Consider the following 14,819-nt stretch of genomic DNA (forward strand, 5'->3'; position numbering starts at 1 on the left):
AAAAAAGTCAGAACTGGATTTTTAAAACATGTGTCCTGTAAAACTTCCAAGTGAGAAGTACATAATTGTAATTCATTTCTAAACTTTTTATTCTCTTGAGGTGTAACTGACATTTAACATTATATTAATTTCAAGTGTAAAATAAAATGATTTGAAATTTGTATACAATACAAAATGAGCATCACAGTAAGTCTAGATAACATCCGTCATCATACAAGAAGTTAACTTTTAGGATTTACTCTCTTGGCAACTATACGTATATTCTACAATATGACTGACTATCATCACTATGCAGTACATTACATCCCCAGGACTTATTTATTTTATAACTGGAAGTCTGTACCTCTTGAGCCCCCATCACCTGATTTCGCCTACTCCCCAAGTCCCCTCTTGCAAATAGCATTCTCTTCTCTGTATCTATAATGTACATTTTGTGTTGTTTGTTCACTTGGGGTTTTTTAGAGTCTATATGTTAAGTGAAAACATACAGGATTTGTCTTTCTCTGTCTAACTTATTGTGCTTAGCATAATTCCCTCAAAGTCCACCTAAGTCGCAATGGCAAGATGTCATTCTGTTTTATGGCTGAGTAGTATTCTACTGTATGAATACCACATCTGTATCCATTCATCCACCAATGGACACTTAGGTTGCTTCCATATCCTGGCTATTGTAAATAATGCCCCAATGAACATAGGGGTGCATATATCCCTTTGAATTGGTACTTCTGTTTTCTTTGGATAAACACTCAGAAGTTGAAAACCCTCGATGAGAAAGTAGGAAACAACCTCCTTGACCTCAACCGCAGCAATTTCCTACTTGACACATCCCCAAAGGCAAGGGAAATGAAAGCAAAACTGAACTCTTGTGACCTCATCAAGATAAAAAGCTTCTCACTGCAAAGGAAACAATCAAGAAAACTAATAGGCAACTGACAGAATGGGAAAAGATAGTTGCAAATGACATATCAGATAAAGGGCTACTATCCAAAATCTACAAGGAACTCACCAAACTTCACACCCAAAAAACAAATAACCCAGTGAAGAAATGGGCAGAAGACATAAACAGACACTTCTCCAAAGAGGACATCCAGATGGCCTACAGGCACATGAAACGATGTTCAGGGTCACTCATCATCAGGGAAATACAAATCAAAACCACGCTGAGATGCCACCTCACACTGGTCAGAGTTACTAAAATGAACAAATCAAGAGAAAATAGATGCTGGCAAGGATGTGGAGAAACAGGCACCCTCCTACACTGTTGGTGGGAATGTAAACTGGTGCAGCCATTCTGGAAAACAGTGTGGAGGTTCCTCAAAAAACTATCTATAGAACTCCCTTGTGACCCAGCAATAGTACGGCTAGGGATTTACCCAAGGGATACAGAAGTGCTGATGCATAGGAGCACATGTACCCCAATGTTCATAGCAGCAATGTCAACAATAGCCAAATCATGGAAAGAGCCTAAATGTCCATCACCTGATGAGTGGATCAAGAAGATGTGGTATATATATATACAATGGAGTATTACATGGCAACGAGAAAGAATGAAATCTGGCCATTTGTAGAAAAGTGGATGGACCTCGAGGGTGTCATGCTAAGCGAAATAAGTCAGGCAGAGAAGGATAGAAACCATATGTTTGCACTCCTAGGTCTAACAGGAGGGAGGGGAAGCCAGAAAGAGGGTTGGGGAGAGAGAAAGATGCAAAACTTGAGAGACTATTGAATACTGAAAACAAACTGAGGGTTGAAGGGGGAGGGGGAGGGGGAAAAGAGGTGGTAGTGATGGAGGAGGGCACTTGTGGGGAAGAGCCCTGGATGTTGTATGGAAACCAATTTGACAATAAACTATTTTTAAAAGAAACACTCAGAAGTAGAAATGCTGGATCATATTTCTATTTTTAATTTTTGAGAATACTGCAAACCATTTTCCATGGTGGCTACACCAATTTATATCCCCATCAACTGGACACAACGGTTCCCTTTTTTCCACATCTTCATCAACATTTTGTCTTTTTGATAATAGCCATTCTAACAGCTGTGAAGTGGTATCTCATTGTATAATTTCTAATTCTAAAATGGCTGTTTCAGTAGACTTTTATGGTGTCGGATTCTATTTTACAGGCTGTGTTTTGATCTGAGGTTGACCTGATCCACATAAATAAGCAAATACTTTTTTTTTAATTTTATGATTTTTATTTTTGAGAGACAGTGCGAGAAGGGGAGGGTCAGAGAGAGAGGGAGACGCAGAATCCGAAGCAGGCTCCAGGCTCTGAGCTAGCTGTCAGCACAGAGCCTGATGCGGGGCTCCAACCCACAAACCATGAGATCATGCATGATCTGAGCCGAAGCCGGACGCTTAACTGACTGAGCCACCCAGGCGCCTCAAGCAAATATTTTAAAGTGAGGCAGTCATGCTAGATGTGTCCTAAGCTCTTGTGCTAGAGTAGACAGAACACGAAATTTCCAGCCAGGAAATCTAAGAGCCATGAAATATGAAGTACTAAAGGTACTAAAAAATACCGTGAGACTCAGTTTCTTCAACCTGAAGACAGGACGGTGTGAGAAACAAACTGAAGAATCTGGAGGTGGTAGTGCTTTGTGAACTCTTTAGTCCTGGACAAAATTGGCCTCTCTTTTTCATTCTACCAGTTCTAAGGTGCATTGGTCTGTAATATGTGAAGTGATTCAGTACTTTTTTTTTTTGTCTTAAGGTTACTTCCCTCCAGCTTCTGGTGATCTTTGTTGCTTCTTAGTTCAGTGGTCTAGAACCTCCTAATTAGGAACTGCCTCCTCTTGTAAGCACATCCCGTCTCAGTTGATCTTCAGGCAACTTTGCATTAGGTTTCATTAGCCTTCACCGATCCTCTTCTAACTTCTTTTTTTCTTTCTTTTCTGCAAGTAATCTCTACTCCCAATGTGGGGCTCAAACTCACCACCCCAAGATCAAGAGTCACATGCTCTACCAACTCAGCCAACCAGGCTTTCCCTCTTCTAGCATTCTTCATGTTTTCAAGAGTTCTCCCGTAACTCTCTTTCCTTTTATACTATATCTCCTCTTTGGTATTTTCAAAGCCTTATCAAAATTGTAAGGGCTAACTAAATAAATCTGGTAGCTATTTCTGAAGAAACAATGCAATCCACTGCTTCAGATGGGACCACATTCCTCTCAAGAAAGTAAGCTAGTAATGGATAGTGTGGGTGGCAAACAGACCATCGATAGGACTCATCTGGTCAATAACTATATACTTGGTTAGCATGGTATCTTACATATCTAGAAACGTTACATTTTTCCCCGTAAATCCACTGTTTCTTCAAACAAGGGAAACCTTGGCAAGACCGGGCTCCTAGTCCCAAATAGTAGTCACTATATCCTCCACCCTGATTACTTTCAAATCTTTATTTCCTGCCATGATCTACTGACTCGACTGAACTCCAGATACAAATATGAACTTGATACAGCCAAATGGATGTCCAATCGACATATCGAAATCAATCTGTCCACAACAGAATTACATCATCAGTATAATTAATAAATTATATTCTTTACCTGCATCAGTAGTTTACTATTCAATCTCCCTCAACATAAACCTCGGGATCCTAATAGTCTTTTCGTTCCTCCTTATTCCCATAAACCATTCACTAAACACTACTGGTAATATCCATTTATCAGAAGCAGTCTCAAAAACTATCTTCTTATCTATATTTTCACACCAACCTTTGTTGCCTTCCCAATGTTTTGTCTGTTTATTCAAATGATCAATGAAATGTTAGGAAAAAAAAGGTTTCAAATCAAGGACTTCAGCTTCCACTTTAGAAACTGGAGAAAGAACAAACATATTAAGCCAATGGCAAGGAGAAAGAAAGAACAAATGAAGTTGAGAGAGGAAAGCAATAAAATAAAAACCAGAAAATAATTTTAAAAAATCAGTGACACCAAATGTTAGTTCACTGAGAAAACCAGAAAATAATTTTAAAAAATCAGTGAAACCAAATGTTAGTTCACTGAGAAAATTTTTTTAAATTCATAATCCTCTATCTAGGTTAGTCATGAAGAAAGAAAGAAAATACACAAATTACCTACATCAGGAATAAGAGAGGTAACATCAGAAGAGATACTACAAATACTAAGTTGATAATAAGGGGACATTATAAACAATTTTATAATAATAAATTTGACAAACTAGATGAAACAGACAAATTCTTTGACAGATAGTATACCAAAAGCTCATGCAAGAAGAAATAGAAAACCAGAATAGCCCTGTATCCATTAAAGAAATTAAAATTGTAGTTCAAGTCCTTCCCACAAAGAAAACACTTGGCCCAGATGGGTTCATTAAAGAATCTGACCAAATATTTTAAAAGCAAATAAAGCAATTCTACACAAAATCTTCACAGAAAGTAAGGAGCAGGGAATAGCTCCTAACCTAGTTTATAAGGTCAATATTACCATGACACTAAAGCCAGGCAAAGATATTAAAAAGAAAAGAAAACTAAAGACCAATATCTCCATAAACATAGATGTAAAAAGTCTAAAGCAAACTTTTGCAACCTGAGTTCAACAATATCACAACAACAAAATCTATGATGACCAAGAGGGTTTATCCCAGATATCCAGGCTTGAGTTGAAGTCTGAAAATTAACCACCATAAGTCACAGTACTATGAAAGAAAAAGGATGTTATCATCTCAGTAGTTGTAGAAAAGGCTTTTGACAAAATTCAATATCCATTCCTGATAAGAACTCTCAGCAAACTAGGAATAGAAAGGAATCTTCTTAACGTGATACAAGTTCATCTATAAAGAAAAACAACAGTTAACATTTGCAAAGCATAAAGTCCTTTTATCAGGAATACAGAAAAAAAACACCCACAACTCAATAATAAAAAAAATTGAATAATCCAATTAATAAATGGACACAGGATTTGAAAAGACACTTCTCCAAAGAATATATACAAATAGTCAATAAGCACATGAAAACGTGTCCCACATCACTGGCCATTAGGGAAATGCTAATTAAAACCACAATGGCTGTGGGTGCCTAGTTGACTGTCAACTTCTCCCAGAGGGCGAGGACCCCCAATCCAGCTGCACACCTGGGGATCTGGATGTCCAGAAACAGTCCGGGGTAGCAAATGCGTCAGATCCACATTGAAGCTCTGGGTGGAAGGTTGGCGAATGGGGACCATCCAGCCTTTATACCCCAGGCTCCCCCACCGAACCCAGACCCCAATCCTGCCTGAGGCCTTGGCAGGACTGGAGCTGACCAGGAGCAGAGTTGCCGCAGGGGAGGTGACATCAGTGACAAGAAACAAAAAGCAGCAGTTGTGAACGTCTCCCAAGCACAGTAAATGATGTGACTTTCCCTGGCTCCTCTGAGACTCTCTGCCTGCTCCCTCCTCTCCCCTGCCTTCAATTGTGTCCTTGGGGCCTAGGTACAGAATGGAGAAAGCTGAAACAAGTGTTCCCAAAAACTGTGTTCATGAGTGTTCACAGCAGCCTTATTCATAATAAACAATGAGCGGAAACAACCCAAATGTCCATCAACTTATGAACTGTAAACAAAATGTGGCATATATGTTGGTTAGTTAGGTATCAGCCAGGAGGAACAAAGCGGTGCTGGCCACACCCTCAGAGACACCTCCAAAGGTTAACAGCCACACCTTCAGAGCCACCTCCAAGGACTAACAGAACAGGAGAGGCCTAGCCACAGAGTTGGCTCGAAAGGTATGAAGGGACTTCTAAGAAGTGAGCAAGAGCACTAAAGGTTACCTTGTGCTATCCCCTGTAACCTTAGATTACCTTAAAGGCACAGCAAAGCCCCTTAAAAGCCCTTGAATATGCAGTACAATGAATAACAACAATGATAACAGAGTGCATCACGGGTAGGCACAATGCGCAGAAGCCAAAATGTTATAAAATCAGCCGCCGACAATCCACAATGCCAATCAAAGCCAAATTTATACGTAAACAAAGAAGGCTTACAAGGCTGTAGCTAGAGCTTCTCAGGTCCCTTGCCATTCTTACTCCGGCAGTGGCCTGCTTTCCCTCTTGAGAGGGGACTGTACCTATCTACTCGATAAATTCTATCTCCCCATTCTGGTCTTGGGTCTCTAATTCACTGGTGCACCCACGATAAGAACCTAATGACTCAGTAACCTAGACATGACATAAAATAATCAGCCATAAAAATAAAGTACCACTTTACGCAACAACATGGATAAACCTTGAAAACATTTTACCAAATGCAAAAAGCAGACACAAAAGATCCCATATTATAGCACTTTATTTACATGTAGTGTCCAGGATAGGCAAATCCACAGAAACAGAATGGGGTGCGGGGGCTGGGGCTGGGGAGTACGGCCAGGGAGACTGCTAATGGGTACACGAGGATGATAAAAATATTCTAGGGGAGGAGCTACGATGGGAGAGTACTAGGAGGGCCCCAGGCTTCCCTCGCCACGGGAACATAGCTAGATAAACATCAAATCATTCTGAATCCCTAAAATATCCATCTGAGCATCTGAAGATGGATAGAACAAATGGTACAACTAAAGGGACAGAACGTAGGAAGTACGGAGCCATAGTTTGGGGAAGAAAAGGATCTCAAGTGCTGCAGAGGGGAAGGAGCCCTGCTTGTGGAGAAAGGAGACAGACAAAAGAGAGGACAGCGTAAGGAAAACACTTCTCCAAAGCCATTGACTGGGAAAAGGAGAGAGGCTGGTTGTCCTGAGTTCCTGCACCCAGTGGGGCTCAGACTGGAGGGCTGGAGGTCTGCGGCACAGCTCGCAGAGAGCCCGAGAGTGCTGTAGTGCTCCTGGAAAAAGAGGCAGGCAGGTAACCTGGGGGCAGACTTGTGACGTGTGATCGCCTGAGATGTACTGGCAGAAGCAGTCCTCCGTTTCTGGAGTGCATGGGAGAGAAGTGGAATTTCCTCTCCGGGGACAAAGGAGCCAGAGAATGCCATTTCCCACCCCCACCCCTCAGCACAGCACAGAGACACCCGCGGAGGGCAGCGAACCTGGACACTGGGTCATTAGTGCACTTTGCCCCAAAACCGCATACTCTTGCACTCTGCTGTGACAGCCCTCCTGGGTGAAACCTCCATCAATCGCAGTGCAGTGAGAGCCTCCCTGGGAAGACCAGCATAGCACCCCCCCCCCTCGCCCCCACCCCCGCCCCCGCCACATCCGGTCCCTAAACTTCGGAGTTTTAAACTCAGTGGGCCTGGCTGGGATAGAGTCCAAAGTGTACTGCACTGCTCCAGGCAGGCAAACAACCCAGACATACTGTGAAAACAGCGATCTGAAAACCACCTAGGACCCATAAGGGGAAATCTTCAGCTCCTGTGGGAGAGGCTTCCCTGACAGCAGTGAGCACAAACTCCCCTCTGGGGACAAAGGAGCTGGCTGGGGCCATTTCCCTCTCCCGTCCCGCAACACAGATGATTTCCAGTAAACAGCACAGTGCCAACAGCGGCTGCCGAACCCACTCACGCCAAGCACCGCCACCCTGCCTCGTACTGGTACTGCTTTTCTCAGGCAAACATCCCTGAGAACCGGTGTGGCAGGCTCCTCCCCTGGAAGACCAGCACAAAACCCTGAACAAACCACATCTACTGACCATAAAGTTCTGTAAGGCTTTAGCTCTAGCGGAAATAGCATCAGGTCTCTGTTAACAAGCAGACCAAAGCACACCTAGTTAGCACTCGCCACGCTCTGGCCAAGGTCCCAACACTCCCTGTTGCCGCAAGGAGAAACTGTACACAGGACTAACCTAAGGGACAGAGCAGAGTCCTAACACAGCAGCAGACTGCATGCAGCATACACCAGAGACACGTCCTGATGCGTCAGGCCCTGGATATTATATGCTTCTTCATAAAGCCATTAATCTCAGAAGCAGGAAACGTAACAGGCCTTCCTAACACAGAAAAGAAGACAGAAACCTAGACAAAATGCCAAGACAAAGGAATTCATCCCAAAAGAAAGAACAACAGAAAGTCATGGCTAGGAATCTAATCAAAACAGATGTAAGTAATACGCCTGATCCAGAATTTAAAACAACAACCATAAGGATACTAGCAGAGCTTGAGAAAAGCATAGAAGACATCATGGAGACACTTACCACAGAGATAAAAGAGCTTAAAACTAATAAGGCCAAAATGAAAAGTGAAATAACCAAGATTCGAAACCAACTGGTTGTAATGACCACAAGGATGGAAGAAGCAGAGAAACAAACAGTATATAAAATTACAGAAATAATGAACCTGGTCAAGAGAAGGAAAAAAAATCTTGGACCATGGATATAGACTTAGGGAACTCGGTAGCTTGATGAAATGCAGTAGCATTCGTATCATAAAAGTCTCAGAAGAAGAGAGAGAAAAGGAGACAGAAGGTTTATTTGAGGAAATTATAGGTTCCCTAATCTGGGGAAGGAAACAGACTTCAAAATCTAGGAGGCACAGAAAGCTCCCATCAAAATCAATAGAAGCAGACCAACACCAAAATACATAAATAATTTGCAAAATACAGAGATAAGGAAAAAAATCTTAAAAGCAGCAGACAAAAGCAGTCCCTAACTTACAAGGGATGACAAATAATGTTAGCAGCAGACCTCTCTACAGAAACTTGGCAGGCTGGAAGGGAGTGGAATGATATATTCAATGTGCTGAATGGGAAAAATCTGCAGCCAAGAATACTCTATCGAGCAAGGCAAGCAAGCAGAAAAGAAAGAAAAATGAAGAGTTTCCTAGACAAACAAGAACTAAGAATTTGTGACCACTAAACCAGCCCTGCAAGAAAAATTATAGGGGACTCTTTGAGTGGGAAAGAAAGACCAAAAGCAACAAAGATTAGAAAGGAACAGAGAAAATCTCCATAAACAATGACAAAACAAGGAATAAAATGGCACTAAATTCCTATCTACCATTACTGTGAATGTAAATGGGCAAAATGCTCCACTCAAAAGACATAGGATGTCAGAATGAATAAAAAACAAGAGGCATCTAGGGGTGCCTGGGTGGCTTAGTCAGTTTTTGTCCAACTGTGGCTCATGTGATGATCTCACAGTTTGTGGGTTCAAGCCCTGTGCTGGGCTCTGTGATGACAGCTCAGAGCCTGGAGCTTGCTTCAGATTCTGTGTCTCTTTCTCTTTCTACCCCTCCCCCACTCGTGTGCAGTTTCTCTCTCTCAAAAATAAATGAAACATTAAGAGAAAAAGACTGATCTATATGCTACCTACAAGAGACTCATTTTGGACTACAGACACCTGCAGATTGAAAGTGAGGGGAGGGAAAAACATTCGCCATGCAAAGGGACATCAAAAACAAAAAAGCCAAAGTAGCAATACTAATATCTGACAAATTAGATTTTAAACCAAAGATTGTAACAAGAGATGAAGAAGGGTACTATATCATAATAAAGGAGTCTATCCAACAAGATCTAATAATTGTAAATATTTATGTCTCCAACTTGGACCCCCAAATATATAAAAAAATTAGTAACAGACAGAAAAGAACTCATTGATAATAATACAAGAATGGCAGGGGACTTTAAAATCCCACTCACATCAATGCACAGATCTAAACAGAAAGTCAATAAGGAACAATGCCTTTGAATGACACCAGATAGACTTAACAGATATATTCAGAACATTTTATCCAAAAGCAGCAGAATAGACATGCCTCTCAAGTGCACACAGGACATTCTCCAGGACAGATCATGTATCACTTCACAAATCAGGGCTCACACCATGCATATTTTCAGATCACAGCACTGTGAAACTTGAAGTGAACCACAAGAAAAGCTTTGGAAAGGCCACAAATACATGGGAGGATAAAGAACATCATTCTAAAGAATGAATAAGTCAACCAGGAAATTAAATAAGAAATTAGAAAAAACACATAGAAACAAATGAAAATGAACAAGATGTGCCAAAAGATTTGGGATCCAGCAAAAGCAAAACTGGACATTAAAGGGAGGTATACAGAAATTCAGGGCTATCTCAAGAAGCAAGAAAAATCTCAAATACACAGCCTAACCTTACACATAAAGGAGCTAGAAAAAGAACAACATATGTAGCCTAAAGTGAGTAGATGGGAAATAATAAATATCAGAGCAGAAATAAATGGTATAGAAACCAACAAAAAAAACACACAGTAGAACAGATCAAAGATGCCAGGAGCTGGTTCTTTGAAAAAATTAATAAAGTTGATAAACCTCTACGTGGACTTATCAAAAAGAAAAGAGAAAGGACCCAAATAAATAAAATCATGATTGAGTGGGGAGAAATCACACCAACACCACAAAAATACAAATGATAATAAGAGAAAATTATAAAAAATTATATGTCAACAAACTGGACAATCTGGAATACAATCTGGAATAGATTCCTAGAAATATATCAACTGCCAAAACTGAAACATGAAGACAGAGAAAACTTGAACAGACTGAAAATAGCCAGCAAAGAAATTGAATCAGCAATGGAAGCTCTCCCAACAAAGAAACTCTAGGACCAGATGGCTTCAGAGGAGAATCCTAACAAACATTTAAAGAAGAGTTAATACCTATTCTTCTCAAACTATTTCAAAAACTAGAAGTGGAAGGAAAACCTACAACTTCATTGTACGGGGACAGTATTACCTTGATTCCAAAACCAGACAAAGACCCACTAAAAAGAGAACTACAGGCCAATATCCCTGATGAATATGGATGCAGAAGTTCTCAACAAAATACCAGCAAGTCGAACCCAACAGTTCATTAAAATAATCATTCTCCATGATCACGTAGGATTTCTTCCTGGGTGGCAAAGGTCGGTCAATATCCACAAATCAGTCAATGTGAAACACCACATTCATAAAGGAAAGGATAAGAACAACACGATCCTCTCCACAGATGCAAAAAAGCATTTGATGAGCGACAGCATCCATTCATGATAAAACCCTCCAGAAAGTAGGGATACAGGGAATATACCTCAACATCATAACGGCCATAAATGAAAAACCCACGGCTAATATCATCCTGACTGGGGAAAAACTGAGAGCTTTCCCTCTACAGTCAGGAATAAATCAAGAATGTCCACTCTCACCACTGTTATTTAACCTTGTGCTAGAAGTCCTAGCCTCAGCAATCAGACAACAAAAAGAAATAAAAGGCATCCGAATCGGCAAAGAAGAAGTCAAACTTCCACTATTTGCATATTACATGATACTCTATGTAGAAAACCCAAGAGACTCTACCAAAAAAAAAAAATGCTAGAATTGATAGACAAACTCAGTGAAGTTGCCGGATATAATACCAACATACAGAAATCTGTTGCATTTCTATACACAAATAATGAAGCAGCAGAAAGAGAAATGAAGGAATGAATCAGTCTCATTTACAATTCCACCAAACCCAAGAGACACTTAGGAATAAACAAATCAAAGAGGTAAAAGATCTGTATTCCAAAAACTATAAAACACTGATGAAAGAAACTAAAGACGCCACAAAGAAATGGAAAAACATTCCATGGATATTCTTTCCTTCTTTGTCAAAGAAAGCTTGACTATATAGTTGTGGATTTGTTTCTGGGTTTTCGATTCTGTTCCACTGACCTATCTGTCTGTTTTTGTGCCAGTATCAAGTACTGTATTGATCGCTACAGGTCTGTAATACAGCTTGGATTCTAGATTTGTGACGCCGCCAGCTTTGGCTATTCGGGGTCTTTTGTGGTTCCATACAAAACCAACAGCACGATTTCTAAACATGATAAATTTGACTTCAAAAAATATAAAGCCTCTGCTGGGTGGCTCATTTGGTTGAGTGTCTGACTCGACTTTGGCTCAGGTCGTGATCTATGGTTTTTGAGTTCAAGCCCTGTATTGAGCTCTGTGCTGTCAGCACAGAGCCTGCTTGAGATCCTCTCTCTGTCCCTCTCTCTCTGCCCTTCCCCTGCAGGCTCTCTATCAAGACAAATAAATAAACTTAAAAAGAAGATACTATAATGAGAATGAAAAAACAAGACAAAGAGTTGTGATACAATATTTATCACATATCTGATAAATAACTTTGTTCATAATTTATAGGGAAATCTTAAACCCAGTGACAAGGAAACAGCTCAATTAAAAAAAAAAAGACAAAAGAGGGGTGCCTGGGTGGCTCAGCTGAGTAAGCGTCTGACTCTTGATGCCAGCCCAAGTCTTGATCTCCCGGTCCCTGGAATGAAGCCCCACGTCAGGCTCAGTCACTGATAGTGCAGAGCCTGCTTGGGATTCTCTCTCTTCCTCTCTCTCTCTGCCCCTCTCCCATGCATACATGCATGCTTTCTATATAAATAAATAAACTTTGAAAAAAGAGACTAAAAAAATAGAAGATTAGAATATAACATCTCATGGGGCGCCTGGGTGGTTCAGTCGGTTAAGCGTCCGGCTTCAGCTCAAGTCATGATCTCATGGTTTGTGGGTTTGAGCCCCGCATCGGGCTCTGTGCTGACAGCTAGCTCAGAGCCTGGAGCCTGCTTCAGATCCTGTGTCTCCCTCCCCTGCTCGCACTCTCTCTGTCTCTCAAAAATAAATAAAAAACGTAAAAAAAAAGAATATAACATTTCATAAAAGAAGCCATATCAATGGCACATAAACCCTTGAAAAGATGATCAGTATCATTAGTCTTCAGGGAAGTGCAAATTAAAACCACATTGACAAATGAGTACATACCTATCAGAATGGGAAAATTTAAGAAAAAACACCATCTTAAATGCTATTGAGGATACAGAGGAACTAGAACTCTCATACGCTGCTGATAGGAATATAAAACAGTACAACTACTTTGGGAAAGAGTTTTTTACTTTCTTGTAAGGTTAAGTACACACCTACCATATGTTCCATTCATGTTACTCCTTTAATTTGGGATATCTACCCCAAAATAAAGAATGTATGTATATCCAAAGACTTGTGTATAAATGTTCATAGCAGTCTTATTTGCCTAAGTGGTCACTAAAACTGGAAATAATCCAAATGACCATCCATCAACAAGTCAATGGACCAACTAATTGTGGTTCACAATGAAATACTACTCAGCAATAAAAAGGAATGACCTATTTATATATGCAACATCATTGATGAGTTTTAAAACAATTATACTGAGTGAAAAAAGCCAGAAAAATCATACATATTCTATCATTCCATTTATATACAACTCTAGATAGAAAATGCCAACTATAATAAAAGATAGCAGATTAGGGGTTGCCTAGGGGAAAAAGGATTGCCAATGGACACAAGGAAAGTTCTGGGGATAATGAACATGTTCATTATTTTCACTACAGTGATGATTTCATGGTGTATCCATGCCAAAACTTAACGAATTGTATACCTTATCTATATGCACTTTACTGTATGTCAATTATACCTCAAAACAACTATTGAAAATACAAAAATCTCTTGGGGTGCCTAGGTGGCTCAGTCGCTTAAGCATCTGACTTCAGCTCACGTCATGATCTCACGGTTCGTGAGTTAGAGCCCCACATTGGGTGAGCTTGAGCCCCACTTCAGGTGAGTCCCACTTCTCTCTCTCTCTCCCTCCTCTCTCTCTCCCCCTCTCTTCTCTCCTCTCTCTCTCTCTCTCTGACCCTCGTGAGAGTCTCTCTCCCTTTCTCTGCCCCTAGCTCATTTGTGCCCTCTCTCTCAAAACAAAAAACAAAAAAATATATTAAGATGAAATAAAAACAGTAAATGAAGAAATGGACTCTATATTGCCATTTCTAAGTCAAGGAAAAGCAAGAAGCTAACGATAAAACTCTTCCCCCAATGCCAGTAGCTGTAAAGTTTTGAAAATGCTCCTTCCATAGTCCATCTTGGGGTAGCATAGGTGGGTTACTAGTCCTTTCCTAAAACAAGCTAGAAAGAGAATATTAGACTATGCTAAGTAGAATAGTTTTTGTAAAACCTTCCTAATTGTTGTTCCTTGCCTACTGTACCAAGAAGGATCTGGAATATGTTGCAGTGACTTTTCTTTCATAGAACAGAACAGAAATAGGGGGTATCCAAGCTTGAGGAGATGTGCTAAAGTTAGACCACCTGGGTTCATAGCTTGGCTCCACTCTTACTAAAGATGTGACCTTGGACAACTCCTCTAACCTCCCTGTGCCTTAGTTTACTCATCTGTAAAATGTGCTTTCATTCAATTAATGTTTATTGAGAATGACTCCTCAAAAACTCTTAAAAATGATAAAACAGAAATATGCATATAATGTACTCATAACTAGAAAACAAAACTTCCTAATTTCTGTTTTCTCAGTAAGAGATTAAGAGTACAAAAAAGAACTAACATAAAAATGTTTAAGAATTAAACTTTTAAACACCATGTCAAGCATAAAGATGTAAGTACAGAACAGCAGCACGTAGTTTCGAAATTACAGGGTAATTCAACTGATTCTATCTACATGGAAAAAGCCTAAATGCCCATCACCTGATGAGTGGATCAAGAAGATGTGGTATATATACACACAATGGAGTACTACATGGCAATGAGAGGGAATGAAATCTGGCCATTTGTACGAAAGTGGATGGACCTTGAGAGTGTCATGCTAAGCGAAATAAGTCAGGCAGAGAAGGACAGATACCATATGTTCACACTCATAGGTCTAACGAAATTTTCAGAATGATCTAGCTTCAAGAAAAGCAAGCAGTTAGTAGTGCTTAAGAAAAATTGATTCAGTATCTAATGGATAGTTGATACCTGTCACAACACAGCATTTTATATACTGTTAAGTGAAACTGCAATACAATCTAAGTTTATTTTGGGAGTGTTTGCTGTATCATTGGATTTAATGAAATGTTTAGAGGTG

At 40.2% G+C, this 14,819-nt stretch overlaps 1 protein-coding gene across 2 annotated transcripts in view; it reads right to left on the reverse strand.

Annotated features, from left to right (window-relative positions):
• LRCH2 (leucine rich repeats and calponin homology domain containing 2) overlaps nucleotides 1-14,819 on the reverse strand; it is a 109,616-nt gene that overhangs the window by 883 nt on the left and 93,914 nt on the right. The window lies entirely within an intron of this gene.

The sequence above is a fragment of the Suricata suricatta genome, chromosome X (assembly GCF_006229205.1).
Source record: "Suricata suricatta isolate VVHF042 chromosome X, meerkat_22Aug2017_6uvM2_HiC, whole genome shotgun sequence".
Taxonomy (NCBI): domain Eukaryota; kingdom Metazoa; phylum Chordata; class Mammalia; order Carnivora; family Herpestidae; genus Suricata; species Suricata suricatta.